This window comes from Apium graveolens, chromosome 2 (assembly GCF_009905375.1).
Source record: "Apium graveolens cultivar Ventura chromosome 2, ASM990537v1, whole genome shotgun sequence".
Classification (NCBI taxonomy): Eukaryota; Viridiplantae; Streptophyta; class Magnoliopsida; order Apiales; family Apiaceae; genus Apium; species Apium graveolens.
This window is the reverse complement of record NC_133648.1, coordinates 267,298,240-267,313,745: the sequence shown is the minus strand read 5'-3', so window position 1 is coordinate 267,313,745 and position 15,506 is coordinate 267,298,240.

Here is a 15,506-nt window from a genome sequence, read left to right as displayed (position 1 = left end):
AGAGAGAGGTCCTCATGTATCAATGAGAGCTGCAACTGGCAATGAACCATATGTTCCCAAGCCTAGGCATAAATGGTCAGATCCTGATATTGAGCAAGTCAGGAAAGACAAGAAGGCCATGAATATATTATTCGATGGATTTGATGGTGACATGTTTGATAACATCGTTAACTGCAAAACAGCCAAGGGGGTTTGGGACACTATTCCAATTATTTGTGATGGTACTAAGCAAGTAAGTGAGAATAAGATGCAGCTGCTAATTCAGCAATATGAGCACTTCCATTGTGAAGATAGTGAGTCTCTCACTGATATTTTTATTAGATTTCAAAAACTACTAAATGCTCTGAAGTTGCATGGAAGAGTCTATCAGACAAAAGACTTTAACCTCAAGTTCCTTAGATCTCCTCCAAAGGAGTGGAAACCAATGACAGTCTCATTGAGAAATTCTCAAGATTACAAGGAGTTTACCTTGGAGAGACTGTATGGCATCTTTAAGATTTATGAGCTTGAAATAGAGCAAGATGAGAGGATGGAGAAAGGAAGGAAGAAAGGAGGGCCCATAGCACTGGTTGCTGAGTTAGAGAAAGAGAAAGAGATGAAGGTAGAAGCTGTTGAGTCTACTTCAAAGGTCTGTGAGAACAAGGGCAAAGGGCTGATAGCTGAAAATGAAGATCATTTGAGCCAAGATGACAAGGATGATATTGATGAGCATTTAGCATTCCTTTCCAGAAGATTTTACACGCTCAAGTTTAAAAAGAACTTTGGAGTAGCCAAGCCAAGTGGAAATATGGTGGATAAATCCAAATTCAAATGTTTCAAATGTGGCTTGGTAGGGCATTTTGCCAGTGAGTGTAGAAAGTCAGATTCCAGAAAAAGAAGTTTGAGCCTGTTGATTACTAACAGAAATATTTTGATTTGCTCAAGCAAAAGGAAAGGGCTTTTATTATACAGGAAAATGATTGGGCAGCTGATGGATTGGATGAAGATGAGGATGTAAGCTATGTCAATCTAGCCCTGATGGCCAAGTCTGATGAAACAGAAACAAGTTCTTCAAGTAATCAGGTAATCACCATTAACCTAGCACTTTTATCTAAAGCTGAGTGTAATGATGCAATCAATGACATGTCTACAGAATTATATCACTTGCGTGTTACACTTAAGTCGCTCACTAAGGAAAATGCTAAAATTGAAGAAAAAAATTTGTTTTTAAGTGAGAGGAATAATGTGCTAGAATATCAGTTTATTGAATTTGAAAAATTGAGAATTGAGTATAAGATTGCTAAGGATGAATTAACTGAGTCCTTGAAGAAAGAAGAAATTTTAAAGAAGCAGCTTGAACGAGAACAGGAAGTGATTAAAGCATGGAAAAGATCCAGATATGTCCATGCTCAAATCACTAAAGTTCAAGGTATTGAGTCCTTTTATGATGCAACCTGGAAAAAGAGTAAGGAGAAGTTGGAATCTAATTTGGTTGAAGGATTGCTAACAGATGTGGACTCGATGGATGATGAGAATCATCCATCGGATAATCAAAAGGATTATCCGTCGAGTGACAAAGAGCCACATCTGTCGGCTTTGAGCAAACCTGTGAGCAAAACCAAGCTTGCCAAGTTGAATGAAAAATATGGATCAGTTTCCAAGAACTTTGTTTCAGAGAATCTAGTCAAGTGAAGAAGGAGAAGAAAGTGAATGTTGTCCATCTGTCCATCAAGCAATTGAATGACAGATTAGAAAAGATTGAGGTTAAAATAGAAACTAAAAAGAAAAACAATAGAAAGGGAAAGTAGGGATTAACAAACATAACAACTACACACCTGATAAGTATGCTCCAAGAAAAGATTGAGGTTAAAAATCTATGTTAAGTGTGGTAGTGTTAATCATTTGTCTGTTAATTGTAAACTTGCCATGACTACTCCTATATATGTATCCTCTTCTTTTCCCAACATGAAGGTCATGCCTTCTATGCCTATGAATGCCATGTCTGCTTAGAATATGAATGCACAATTTGCTAATATGCCATTTGCACATAATCCTTATTATGCTGCATTTAGTATGCCATAAATGACATTTAGCATGCCTTACTAGAATAACATGTTTGCAAACAGCATGCCTTTTCCTGCTAATCAAAATGTGCATGATAATTCTGTTTTAATGACTGTTTTCAAAGGTCCAACTCAAATGACTAAGGATGAATCAAAAATTCCCAAGTCAAATGAGATCAAACCTAAGAAACCAAAGAAGAAAGCTAAATCAAGGAAACAGAAAGAAGGAAACTTGGGTACCAAAATCAACTTGTTTTGGTTTTGATGTGTGCAGGGATACGAAAAGAATCTTTAGTACCTGGATAGTAGTTGTTCAAGGCACATGACTGGAGAGTCTACCCTGCTCACAGAGTTCAAGGAGAGAGTTTGTCCAAGTATTACTTTTGGAGATGACAGCAAGGATTATACTGTGGGATATGGCTTGATTTCAAAAGACAATGTCATCATTGAAGAGGTTGCCCTAGTGGATGGTCTCAAGCATAATTTGTTGAGTATCAGCCAGCTTTGTGATAAGGGCAATTCAGTAACCTTCAATTCAGAAGCCTGTGTTGTGACAAACAAAAGAAGCAACAAAGTGGTTCTCACTGGAGTGAGAAAAAAAATGTGTATCTAGCTGACTTCAACTCATCTAATGCAGAATCTGTCACTTGTCTTCTTAGTAAAGCAAGTCAAGATGAAAGTTGGCTATGGCACAAGAAGCTGTCCCATCTAAACTTCAAGACCATGAATGAGCTTGTCAAAAAAGAACTGGTTAGAGGAATTCCTCAAGTGGAGTTTTCTAAGGATGGATTGTGTGATGCCTGCTAAAAGGGAAAGCAGATTAAAGCATCATTTAGAAAGAAGCTTGATTCAACAATTGAAGAACCTTTGCAATTACTTCACATGGATCCATTTGGACCAGTCAATGTGTTGTCCATTTCAAGAAAAAGATTTTGCCTAGTAATTGTAGATGATTTCTCAAAGTTTTCTTGGACATACTTCCTAAAGTCTAAAGATGAAGCTAGTGAAATCATTATCAATTGCATAAGGCAAGTCAACAATCATCCTGATTTTAAAGTAAGAAGAATCAGGAGTGACAATGAAAGTGAGTTCAAGAATTCTTTGATGAGATCATTTTGTGAAGAGAATGGGATAATGCATGAGTTTTCTGCTACAAGAACTCCACAACAAAATGGAGTAGTGGAAAGAATGAACAGATCTCTTACTGAAGCTGCAAGGAAAATGCTTGAAGAATCAAAGTTACCAACATATTTTTGGGCTGAAGCTGTGAATACTTCCTGCTACACTCAGAATATTTCTTTGATTAATCAAGCAAAGTGTATGACACCCTACCAATTGTTCAAGAACAAGAAACCAACTCTGAATTTTCTTCATGTCTTTGGCTGCAAATGTTTTATCGTGAGGAATCAAACTGATCAACATGGAAAGTTTGATGCTAAAGCAGATGAAGGAATTTTTGTTGGATATGCTGTGGGAAAGGCATATAGGGTCTATAATCTAAGAACCAACATTGTTATAGAATCAATACATGTTGTGTTTGATGATAAAAAGATTGAAGGACTGCAAGATGGAGATTTCCATGAAAGCCTCAAGTTTGATAATGCGGAGATGTATGTGATGACAGTGATGATGAAAGTGATCAAGAAACAGTGAATAAGGATAATGCAGAAAAGTCTACTACTAATGAAGCACATATTTCAACATCTGTCGAGTTATAAAATGCTTCATCCATCAGGAGACAATCAGCTTCATCCATCGGGACACAAAATGCACCATCCGTCGGATCATCAAGAGAAGCTGAAAGTCAGAATAGATCACTTACTGAAAGTTCCCCTTTCTTAAATCAAAGATTCACAAACTCAGGGGGAGTTTTTAATAATTAAAACTCAGTCACACATCAAGACAACAATGAGGCCTCTTCATCTAGAGCTAATCTACCTCAACAAAGGAAATGGACTAAAGATCACCCTTTTGAGCTCATCATTGGTGATGCGTCTTCTAGAGTTCAAACAAGAAGAACAACTTAAGAAGAATGTCTATACAGTAGCTTCCTATCTAAGGAAGAACCAAAGAAGGTAGAAGAAGCTTTGTTGGATCCTGATTGGATTTTAGCTATGCAGGAGGAGCTAAACCAATTTAAAAGGAATAAAGTATAGAAGCTGGTACCCAAGCCTAAAGGAAAGAATCCAATTGACACCAAGTGGGTATTCAGAAACAAGATGGATGAAAATGGCATAGTAGTTAGGAACAAAGCTAGATTGGTTGCTAGGGCTATTGTTAATAAGAAGGAATAGATTTTGATGAAACTTTTGCTCCTGTTACAAGACTTAAAGTCGTTAAAATCTTCTTAGCCTATGTAGTTCATGCCAATTTCAAAGTCTATCAAATGGATGTCAAAAGTGCATTTCTAAATGGAGATTTGGAAGAGGAATTCTATGTAAGTCAGCTTCCTGGTTTTGAAGATCCAAGTTTTCCAAATCATGTGTACTATCTTTTGAAAGCACTCTATGGACTAAAGCAAGCACCTAGAGCCTGGTATGACACTTTATCAAAGTTTCTTCTGGAAAATCACTTCACAAGAGGTACTGTTGATAAAACTTTATTCTTTAGAAATGTTAATGGCTCTAGTATACTTGTTCAAATTTATGTAGATGATATTATATTTGGCTCTACAGATGAAAAACTTTGCAAAAAGTTTGCCAAATTGATGCAAAGTAAGTATGAAATGAGCATGATGGAATAACTAACTTACTTTCTTGGTTTTCAAGTTAAGCAAGTTAGTGATGGAATATTCATTAGTCAAATTAAATACATTCATGATCTTTTAAAGAAGTTTGACCTAATGGATTGCACATATGCAAAAACTCACATGGCCACTGCAACTAAGCTTGAATTAAAAACTAGTGAAAAGTCTGTGGATATTTCAAGTTATAGGGGCATGGTTGGCTCACTTCTGTACTTAATAGCTAGTAGGCCAGATATAATGTTTGCTACATGTCTTTGTGCTAGATTTCAGGCTGATCCTGAGAATCTCACCTAGTAATTATTAAGAGAATTTTCAGATATCTCAAGGGAACACTAAAACTCGGCATTTGGTACCCTAGAGATTCTGGTTTTGATCTAACCGGTTATTCAGATGCAGATTATGCAAGTTGTAGAATAGACAGAAAAAGTACAACAGGAACCTGTCAATTTCTAGGGAACAAGCTTGTATCCTGGTTTAGTAAAAAGCAAAATTCAGTTTCTACTTCTACAGCTGAAGCTGAATATATTGATGCTGGTAGTTGCTGTGCACAGATTTTGTGGATGAAAAACCAATTGTTGGACTATGGTCTATAAGTGGATAGAATTCCTATTTTCTGTGATAACACAAGTGCAATTGCCATCACTGAAAATCCAGTGCAGCATTCAAGAACAAAGCACATAGACATTAAGTACCACTTTATAAGGGAACATGTAATGAATTGTACTGTGGAACTTCATTTTGTTCCAAGTAAAAAACAGCTTGCAGACATATTTACCAAGCCACTTGATGAATCCACCTTTTCAAGGTTGGTAAGTGAGTTAGGTATGCTTAATTATTCTTGAATCATTTCAGATATTTTTGCAAGTTATAATGCAGCCAGAAATTTAATTGATATTTCTGTATTAGATGAAATTTTGGCTAAGTCAAAATTTACATCCCGGCGGATGATCATTATCCATCGAGTTTGATCATCCGTCGGAATAATAATTGTTAATAAAAATCAATTATTTTTTTGGAGTATTTTATAACTCGACGGATAACTGATTTATCCTCATCCATCGAATTGTCTCAATCCTAGCCGTTAAAACTCTGAACATTATCCATCGGGCATACTTACAGTTTGTAAGCATAACACGACGGATAATTGAAGGAATTTTACAGTTTATTTATTTTTAAACAGCTATTTTTGGCAATTTTTATTGGTCACTTTATTTTACTTTATTATTTTTGACAGTTTATTTCTGAGATAGTATAAAAGCAGAATTCATTTTTGTTCAACTCTTTTATCATTCTCAAGATTCAATTGCTCTAACTTCTTTCTTCCTCAAAAGCAATCACTCTCTCTGCAAATTTCAATCTCTAACAATGGCACCAGTCGTCAAAATCATGTCTCAAACTGGGTACATCTATGAAAAGAACAACTTCACAGCTCTAGTGAACAAGGAGATTCAACAGTCTGGAAATTACCACAAAATGATGGATTTTATGAAAGGCTGTAAATTCAACTATGCTATGCTGGAATCTCCCACTATCTACTGTGAGGTTGTAGAGGAGATATGGACAACTGCAATGTACAACTCAACTAACAAGACCATCACTTTTAATCTTAAAGGTAAACAGTTTTGCATAAATAGTGATTTTGTCAAAGCATGCTTTAGAATCCTTGATAATACTGTTACTGCTCCACATACAAACACCGATATAGTTAACATGCTAAATTCCATGGGCTATGCACTCACTACCTGTAATAACCCCAAAATTTTGGACTTTTTGTAACCCTTATGAATAGTGATTTTGCTGATTATGCCGAATAAGAAAACTTTTCATGCCTCACCTTGTAGAGGTTCTTTTATTGTTATTTTGAGATCGTATTAGTATTCCATAAAGTAAATAAGTGTATGTAAAGATCGTCAGAATCCAAATTCGAACACTTTGATTTTTCCCGAAAATCTACCAGATACCGAAAGAATTGAGTATAAGGTAACATGATTAAAAGGATTTAAATTCAAGGATTTTAAGAGAGGATCATAAAATAAATATAAAATATTGAGAAAGGTTTAGGGGAACCCAAGTAATAAGATCTTGGATATGATCCCTCAAACGATCATCGAGAACGAGAGTGAAGCGAACCGTAAAACAAATAAGCGACCAAGGATCAAGCTTATATAAGTAACCAAAGGATTAACCAAATAATTAAGCACTAATCAAAGAGATTAGAGGAGGATGACATCATCAAACCATAAGGGAAGGACATGTTGCAAAGGAATGATGCAAGCAATGACATGTGTGAGTGATGTCATCACTTTATCAAGATATTTGTTCAAAAATCTCCTCCACCAAGAATTTGTTTCTCATTTCCCAAGGAAAACCAAGCAAGGAAAAGCTCTCCCCCATTTCTTTCTTCTTCCATTCGGCCTTTTCAAGAAATTAAGAATTAGATTTTCAAAACTCAAGTTCTAGGCCATGGAAAATTACAAGGTTTGTTTCCTTGGATCCTATATTTCATAACTTAGTTATACCATGAGTTTAAGATCAAGATTCCATAGTTTTATTAGATAATCCACTCATCAAAGATGATGATGAATAGTAGTGAATAGTAACTTACTTTGATTTTCTTGATTTTCATGAAAGCTTAAGGTTGATTAAGCATAGATCAAGGTTCCTAGAGGCTTGTTAGTGACTATCCACTCTCCAAGGAAGGTATAAACTCTTGAACCATTAGTTTTAAGTTTGGTTTGTTTGGATGATAATGGTGCTTAGATGAATGGTTTTAGTTTGATGTTGATGGATATTGGATTGTTGTTGAATTGGTGATGATTTGGTGTAGTTTAAACTTTGGAAATCGTTAGCTTATAGCCGTCGTAATGCCCGATTTTCTATAAACTGTTTTGTGATTAACTGTTGGACCCGAACGCCCACTTCTATAAACTAACCACTTCCATGCTTAGATATGTTATGTTTCAAGCTTCGTTTTGATATGTGGTTCGCTTGAATCCGATGTACGGTTTAGGAGAAACGACCATTTTAAGTAACGGCATTTCGCGAACAAACCATTACCCCTCGCCTTACTTTGAAACCTTGGTTATGGCCCTTAAATGACTAATTGGAGTATGAAACAATTATGTAAAGTGGGTTAGACAGTTGATAGGGGACTCGTGAAAGAATCGCCTTAAAATTCTTAATGGTTAATTTATAAAAAATGGTGGAGCCGAGGTTACTCGAATGACTTATGTGATTCGTTAAGCGTAGAAGTGACAATAAGCGCACATTAGGGTTCAATTGGTTAAAGTCTAGTTTCTTAAGCGACCGGGGTTTAATTCCAACTTATATTGTTGTTCATAGGTTATTGGACCCACTCTAAGCTTAAGTCTATCCGGGAACACTCAGGCAAGTTTTCTACCCGTTATACTGTTGTTGTGATGTAAATATATGTATATGCATTATCTTGTGATAAGTGCATGATGTTATTAGAAAATCTTGCAATATATTGGAGCATGCTGATATGGTATATATGCATGTCTGTTTCGTAATCTTGATATCTAATTTTTGATTCAATTGCTTATAAGTTGCATAATACCTATGCTAGAGATAAGTAGTAGTTGCGTATACCCTTGGTATAGGGGACCCAAAGGTGAACATTTTTCTAAACCGGGAGTCGATGTTCCCAAGTATAATATATATATATAGTTTTCAAAACTATTAATCGAATAAGGTTTATTCGATAACTTTATTTTATTTAATGAATATTATTCTGAATATTCATTCGAGGATTTAAGACTCCGCTTATTTTATTTAATGAATATTATTCTGAATATTCATTCGAGGATTTAAGACTCCGTTTATTTTATTTAATGAATATTATTTTGAATATTCATTTGAGGACTTATGACTCCGCTTATTTATTAAATAACCTTCTTTATTCTATTAAAGAATAGTGTTTCGATAATTAAACTTATTTTCGATTATTCAAATAAAGATCATGCTTTCGTATAAGTATATCTTTGGTTAATTATTATTATTCATTTCAAGTATGAGTTTTAAAACTTCTACTTCAACTATTTTTATAAAGATCATCCTTTATGGGAATATTATTTAAACAATAATATTCAGATATTTTCTAATATATCGGGACTGATTTATTACATTAAATCAGCATTACTCCTAACATTCTTAAAAATGTTTTTGAGTCTTCAAAATGATTTTTAAAAGTTGGGGCGGATCCCAAAACTCATTTTTATATTTAAGATCTTCCTTTCGAAGGGGATTTAAATACTCGCTCAAAACCTGAGGGATCCTGCTCTGTGGTGTATTTTATATTCGCAACAAGGTTGCTGTGTTGATAAAAGAGTTTTTGATTACTTACCCAACACTCGGGAAGTAAAATTCTTGGAATAAGTTAATCCATTAACAGGCATCGCCTGGGAAATATCGGTGAGTTTTCCTTTCCAACTAGATACGACTTCTTGGTGGAGCCATATCAACAAGTTTCTACTTGGGGAAAGGGGGGATGAGCTTTACGTTTCAGAGTCATGGATTTCATCTGAACTAGGAGTGGCGTAAGTGGTCGAGTGGCGCCGGCCCAGCCTTGTTTATTGGCCCAAATGGCCGGAAGTTCTGCTAAGACGGTCCATTCCTTATGAGTCCAGTGTTCGGTTGACAAGTAAATCCGACAGGTTCTCCTCTACATGTAGAAAATGGTGGGGTTGCACTACTGCGACTGATCATCGTGAGTGGTCTTCCTGGTGCGGCAAACTCCTGTAATGAGTTCATCATCCAATTGGATATTTCTGCAACACTACCCAGAGCACTTCGATATAAAGGCTACGGTTGGGCGATTGTTGAGTGTTGGAAGGGTTGAGTTTTCAAAATGATGTTTTTATTAAATGAAGTATCTCGTAACTTAATTTTATTTTGATGATATTTCAAAGATTGATTCTGTACATGTTTTGTCTTGTAACTTCATTTGTGGGATGAACTATTTATACCTTGAACGGTGGTAGTTCAAGTAGTATTCGTAAAAGATATAAGTATATTGGAGTATCTTGTAACTTCATATTTTCAACTTATATCTAGTAAATGATTATCTTATGCATGACAAAGATTTTCAGAAAAACGTTGAGACAAGGTTAGATATATGAGATCACCTTGCAACGATATTTTTATACAGTTATAAACTGGAACTCTGTGTATAGTATACATGTTAGAGGACTTCAAAGATTGTGAAAAGTATATATGTATATATATACTAAATATTTTGCGACTTGGTCACGTTCAGATATCAATTTGGTTCATTTCTTCTTGACCAAGACTTTCATGAGTACTATGAGAATGCTCATATATTATTAATTATTATACATATTATTTCGGTGGGCTTGTTGCTCACCCTTGCTTTCTTCTTTCATTACACAACAACAGATAGACAAGATGAACAGGACCAAGCTCCCAATTTGCGAGCGGATAGGAAACGTTCTGCAGTTTCCTGTACGCGTTGATGCCGCTGTAGCTGAGGTAGGAATTACCAATAGGCTAGGATTTCAACTTCTGATATACCAGACTTTGTATCTATATGAATTGTAATAATGGAAAAGAAATATAAATTTATTCAGAACCCTTTTGAGGTGTAATGGCTTATAATTATGGAATAAAATGACTTGTGTTATTTTTGGTATTCATCTCTGAGACTATAACTTGTGGTGTATGTGTGTATATTGTGGGGTCACAGTACGCAGTAGTTGATTGTTTATTAATATTAAGTGTTATTAAATGAAATGGAACTCGTGACAACCCGGATCCCCGACCCCAGATTTGGGGGTGTTACAGAAATGGTATCAGAGCCAAGCGTTATAAACCTCAGAGATGATGTGGCGTTAAGATAATAAGTTCACTAAGATAATAAGAACTCTTGCCAAATTCATAGTCGGGCTACCTAACGTACTACTGACAGTTAAAACCCTTATGGGAACCCTTATAAATATCGTGATAGAAGCATAGTTCGTTATCGTAGATGGTAGCGGGACTCCGAACCCTGAGGTTGAGGAGCAACAACGCGATGATGTTTTATTACTAATTGGAGATCGGATTGTGGATCCGATAGAGCGTCCTAACGCAGGACCGGATGATGTTCATATTGAGGATGTAGTGGCTGAAGATGTTGTCCTAGATGGAATTGTTGCTGAGGAGGATCCCGTGGAGGATCTTGACAAGAATGAATAAAGGACCACTGAGGAATTGATGACCATGGTTAGGGAAACTACCAGATGTAGGATTGGTCGGTCACTGCCGGAGGTTCGTTCAAGTTTGTAAAGATAGTAGCCTCTTTAACGCGGCTTACTCGTAAGACTGTGAAGTTTGAATGGACAGAGAAATGCGAGAAAAGCTTTTAAGAACTGAAACAAAGGTTGGTGACGACCCCTATGTTGGCATTGCCGGATGGAAAAGGAGATTTTTTGATTTGTAGTGACGCTTCGTATAAGGAATTAGGGTGTTTCGTATACAGCACAATAAGGTAATCGCGTACGCGTCAAGACAATTAAGGGAATATAAAATTCGATATCCCCACCCATGAGCTTGGGCTCGTGGCAATAGTTTTGCCCTAAAGATTTGAGGCACTACTTGTATGGAGAGATTGCGAGATTTACATAAGCTGTAAGTGCTTTAGTACATTTTCACGCAGAAAGAGCTCAACATGCGCCAGAGGAGGTGGTTAGAGCTAATTAAGGATTACGATTATGACATTCTTTATCATCCCGGGAAAGCCAATATGGTGGCTAATTCCTTAGTAGAAAGGAGAGACTCAAAATGATAATGTCTTCGGGAGAGTAGATAAAAGATTTCGAGAAAATGGAAATAGAAGTGAAGGTAACCGGAGCCGGTACTGAAAGGCTATTTGAGGTTGTAATGCAACCTGAATTATGGGAAAAGATCATATTATGCCAAGAAAAAAATTGATGAATGAAGGCAGAGAGCCAATGACTGGAGAAGAGATTAATACCGAGAAAGATGATAAGGGAATAATGAGGTGTTCCTACAGAATTTGGGTTCCAAATATTCAAGAGCTTAAAGAAGAGATCTTAGATGAAAGCCCTAGTTTGAGGAATAAGATTTACAGCGAACCCTGAACGTGATAGTCAGGGAGATCGCCATCAAGATAGAAGGAACCCATAACATAATGAATTGGAAAATGAGGATTTAAAATATGTAGGATGACCCCGATTTTGGGGAGGAGGAGGGAACGTTCAGACTAAGGAAACAGAAGTCGAGTAAGGGTAGGGAGAACCCGGATGGTACTCCTATGGGGCAATTTCATGGACCTGCCAAAACAAAACTTATACTTTTACCCCAACCACCACCCTGAGGAAACAATGTAGTGAGAAATTCTTTCAGGACCTTTAAGTCGCTAAGCTCTCAGAGTTCCAAGTAACAAGTTGACCCGATCGAGGCAAGAGCCTGGCTAAAGGAAATAGCGGAATAATTTGAGATTCTAAATGATTGACGAAGCGCAAAAGACTATTTTGCCACTTACCTTCCCAAGAGAGAGGCCACCCGTTGGTGAAAGTCCAAGGAAGGCACGGAGCCAGAGGTTATAATAAACTGATTAAAGTTCAGTCAATTGTTTTCGGGAAAGTACTTCCCAAGGTTATGGAGGTAGTGTAAAAGCTTTAGAGCCAGAACAAAGGCGGACGAGTATGATGAATTATGAAGCTAAGTTGTAAAAGTTGTCAAGATTCGTTCTGATGACAAGAATCCCAGAACGACGTGATGTTTGAAGTCAATGATTAATGGGTTCGTGAAATGATTGTAAGAGAGAGGTAAATAAAAAGAAACGGGAGTGGAAAGGAATGTAAAGGCAATAGAGTTTTAGGAATGATAAGGGAGTTGGGTATGAGGAAACCCTAAATACTCGTAACAATAGAAATAGAAAAGTATGTGATCGTCAGGATGAGGGTGATTCACCATGAGTTAAAGTTGATGATTGAAGGAATAAGTGATACATATATTTTATCCCCTTTAAGTTGGGAGGATTCGAGGAAACCTTGAGATAGTTCGAAGGATAAATAATGAGACGCGGATAGGCGGAAGAGACAAGAAAGTAAGAAATTAGGAAATTGGATAAGGAAGTAACCATAAAAAATGGAAAGTGTATGTAACACCTGTGACTTGATACCCAAAAGGGAGACACCAAGTACAAAAGATATCCCAACATTGAGATGACTGTTGAGATAAACAACAAAAGTAAATAAGGATTCATTAAGAAGAAGTTCACGTTGAACACGACCAATATCTTCCAGAACATCCATGTGATCATTACCAAATCAGGAAAGAAAAGTAGATAACCATTGTTATCTTTTGGAGGCCATATGGATTGACCTCAATTTGAATAAGGATGCTATTATGAAATTAGGTATAGACTATCGGGTGGGAATGATTGAATAAGACACCCTTATCAGGGATACATGACTTGATTTATCTATGGAAGGATGCAAGTACCTTTTTAAAAGGTGGAATTAAGGATGGAACCTCGATAACTTGAGATGAACCATAGAGAAATGCATAAAGGATGGCATTTCACCCTTAATAGGGACATTATGAGTTTGGGTAATACGAAATGAAGGATTAAGGCAACAACAACCTTTAAAGATCAGTAGAAATTTTTTTCAGAAGTACATAGACAATGGTTCTAGTATTAGTAAATGGTATTTTGATATGCCCTATATCTAGGGAATACAGGAGGAACGATTCAAGGATAACCTTAGAGGTTTTACAAGGAAAAAGGTAATATTCAAAGTTCTCAAGAATAGAAATTTTGATAAAGGAAATGTGACGTAATTATAATAATGCCAGGTGGGGCACGTGTTGAACCATAAGAAAGTATAGATCGACCCAATAAGGGTTGAGATTGGTGAAAACAAGGACCCAAGATAAGAGATGTCCTAAGTATGATCGGGAGTCAGTCGTGGCAATGTTCACATCTAAAGACCGAGGCAGTAACTTATGGAAAAATGGTGATATTTTTTTTCTCACCAGAGCTTAAGGAAGAGCATTTCCACACAAGCAGTGGTTGGAAATGAGGTAGAAAATTTAGTTGGAGATCGTTCAAAAGACATTGATTATAAGGAACTATTACTATCAGGAAAGGCCAATGAGGTGGCCGACACTTTAAATGTAAGAGGATAATTATAGGTGCTCGTGCCAGAGGAATACAGTGATGATTGTTGAAGCCGTGAAGGTTGTATTATGGTTTGGAAGATTGACATTCCTTCTGATGACTGTGCAATACCCAACCGTAATAGTAGTTTGGTAAAGGTTTAATTCGTGTAATCGCCATGAGCGGGCTATCTATCTTAGAAGGTACTATCTTGAGAATAAGCCAGGACGATGTTTCAAAAGGACTAAATGAACCTTTGAGTTAAGTCTTCTATCGAAGGCATATGATTAAGAATGGTATTAACCTGCTATCGTTGCTTTGATTGAAACTCTTCTGCAATTTTATCTGCTTCATGTCATGTATGTACATCAGGATCTAGAGTGTTCTTCATGAATCATGAATGGTAATTATGTTACCTCCTCGGAAGAATCCGATACGGCAGGTATGGACTCCGTATGGTTAGCTATTAAGACTTCATCGAAAACAAACGACTACAGTAGGTCAACGGTGGACCATAGTAATGCAGGAATGATTCTATGAGTAATGAGCCGATTACTTACAACCGTGAGAGTTGTATTGGAATGGATGTTGAGATTGAGTACCACTAATCGGGTCGTGGTGGTGTATAAGTTATCATGGATAGACTAATTAAGTAGATTATCTACCTATTGAATACTTATTCCTTCTTATCAATAGAGAGTCGTATTACTATACGAGGAAGGTTGCGGTGCAAGCAGAGGATTCTAGTAACAATGATGTCTAGAATGAGAACACAGATTCGATTTTCGATGTCGAGGGAGTTTCAAAGGTGATTGAGTATAAGCTGAAGGAAGAGCATGGGTCCATAGAATGATGGACGGAATAGCAAAAATATTTAGGCATGTGAAATGCGATGCTATTATAATTGATGTTGATTTATATACATATATGTTTTGTTCTCCATTGATAAACCTCTATAGTTCAAAGGTAGATTTCAAGCCAGATATTTTATGGCAGTATATTTTATATATATACAATTCTCTTCAAATCATTCTTTTCTCTCCTTTTTATTTTGTATAAGCTGAGAAGAACAACCCTTCTAGAAGGGGAGGTATTGCCGAATGACTATCTATCTGTATGATAGAAGCCTAGTAGGATACCATCTATTATTTAATTGCTTGTCAAGTACTAAAGGCTGGCCACCTTCTGTACTAACTATGCAATAGAACAAGTGTTCATGATCATAGTGATCTCTCAATAAATTATTTTACTTCTATACGAAGGACCAAGCTTTTGAAGATGGAGACAGCTAGAGATGAAGTGGTACCAAGTATGGTGGTATTCCGATTCTAATGCGTTCATGATACTAAGGTTGATGTGGTTATTAAAAGGTTATAGAACACTAACGAGCAAACGTATAACCAGTATAATATTAGGAACGGAAGATAGTAGCGATTACGAACTGGAAAAGAATGGGTATTGAGAAGCAAAAGCTATAATGCTAGAAGCTATGATGAGATTTTGTGCAATAGACTTGAAAGAATTTGGAAGGATCACGTAACGCGGATTGAGTTTTCTCACGATAATAGATCGT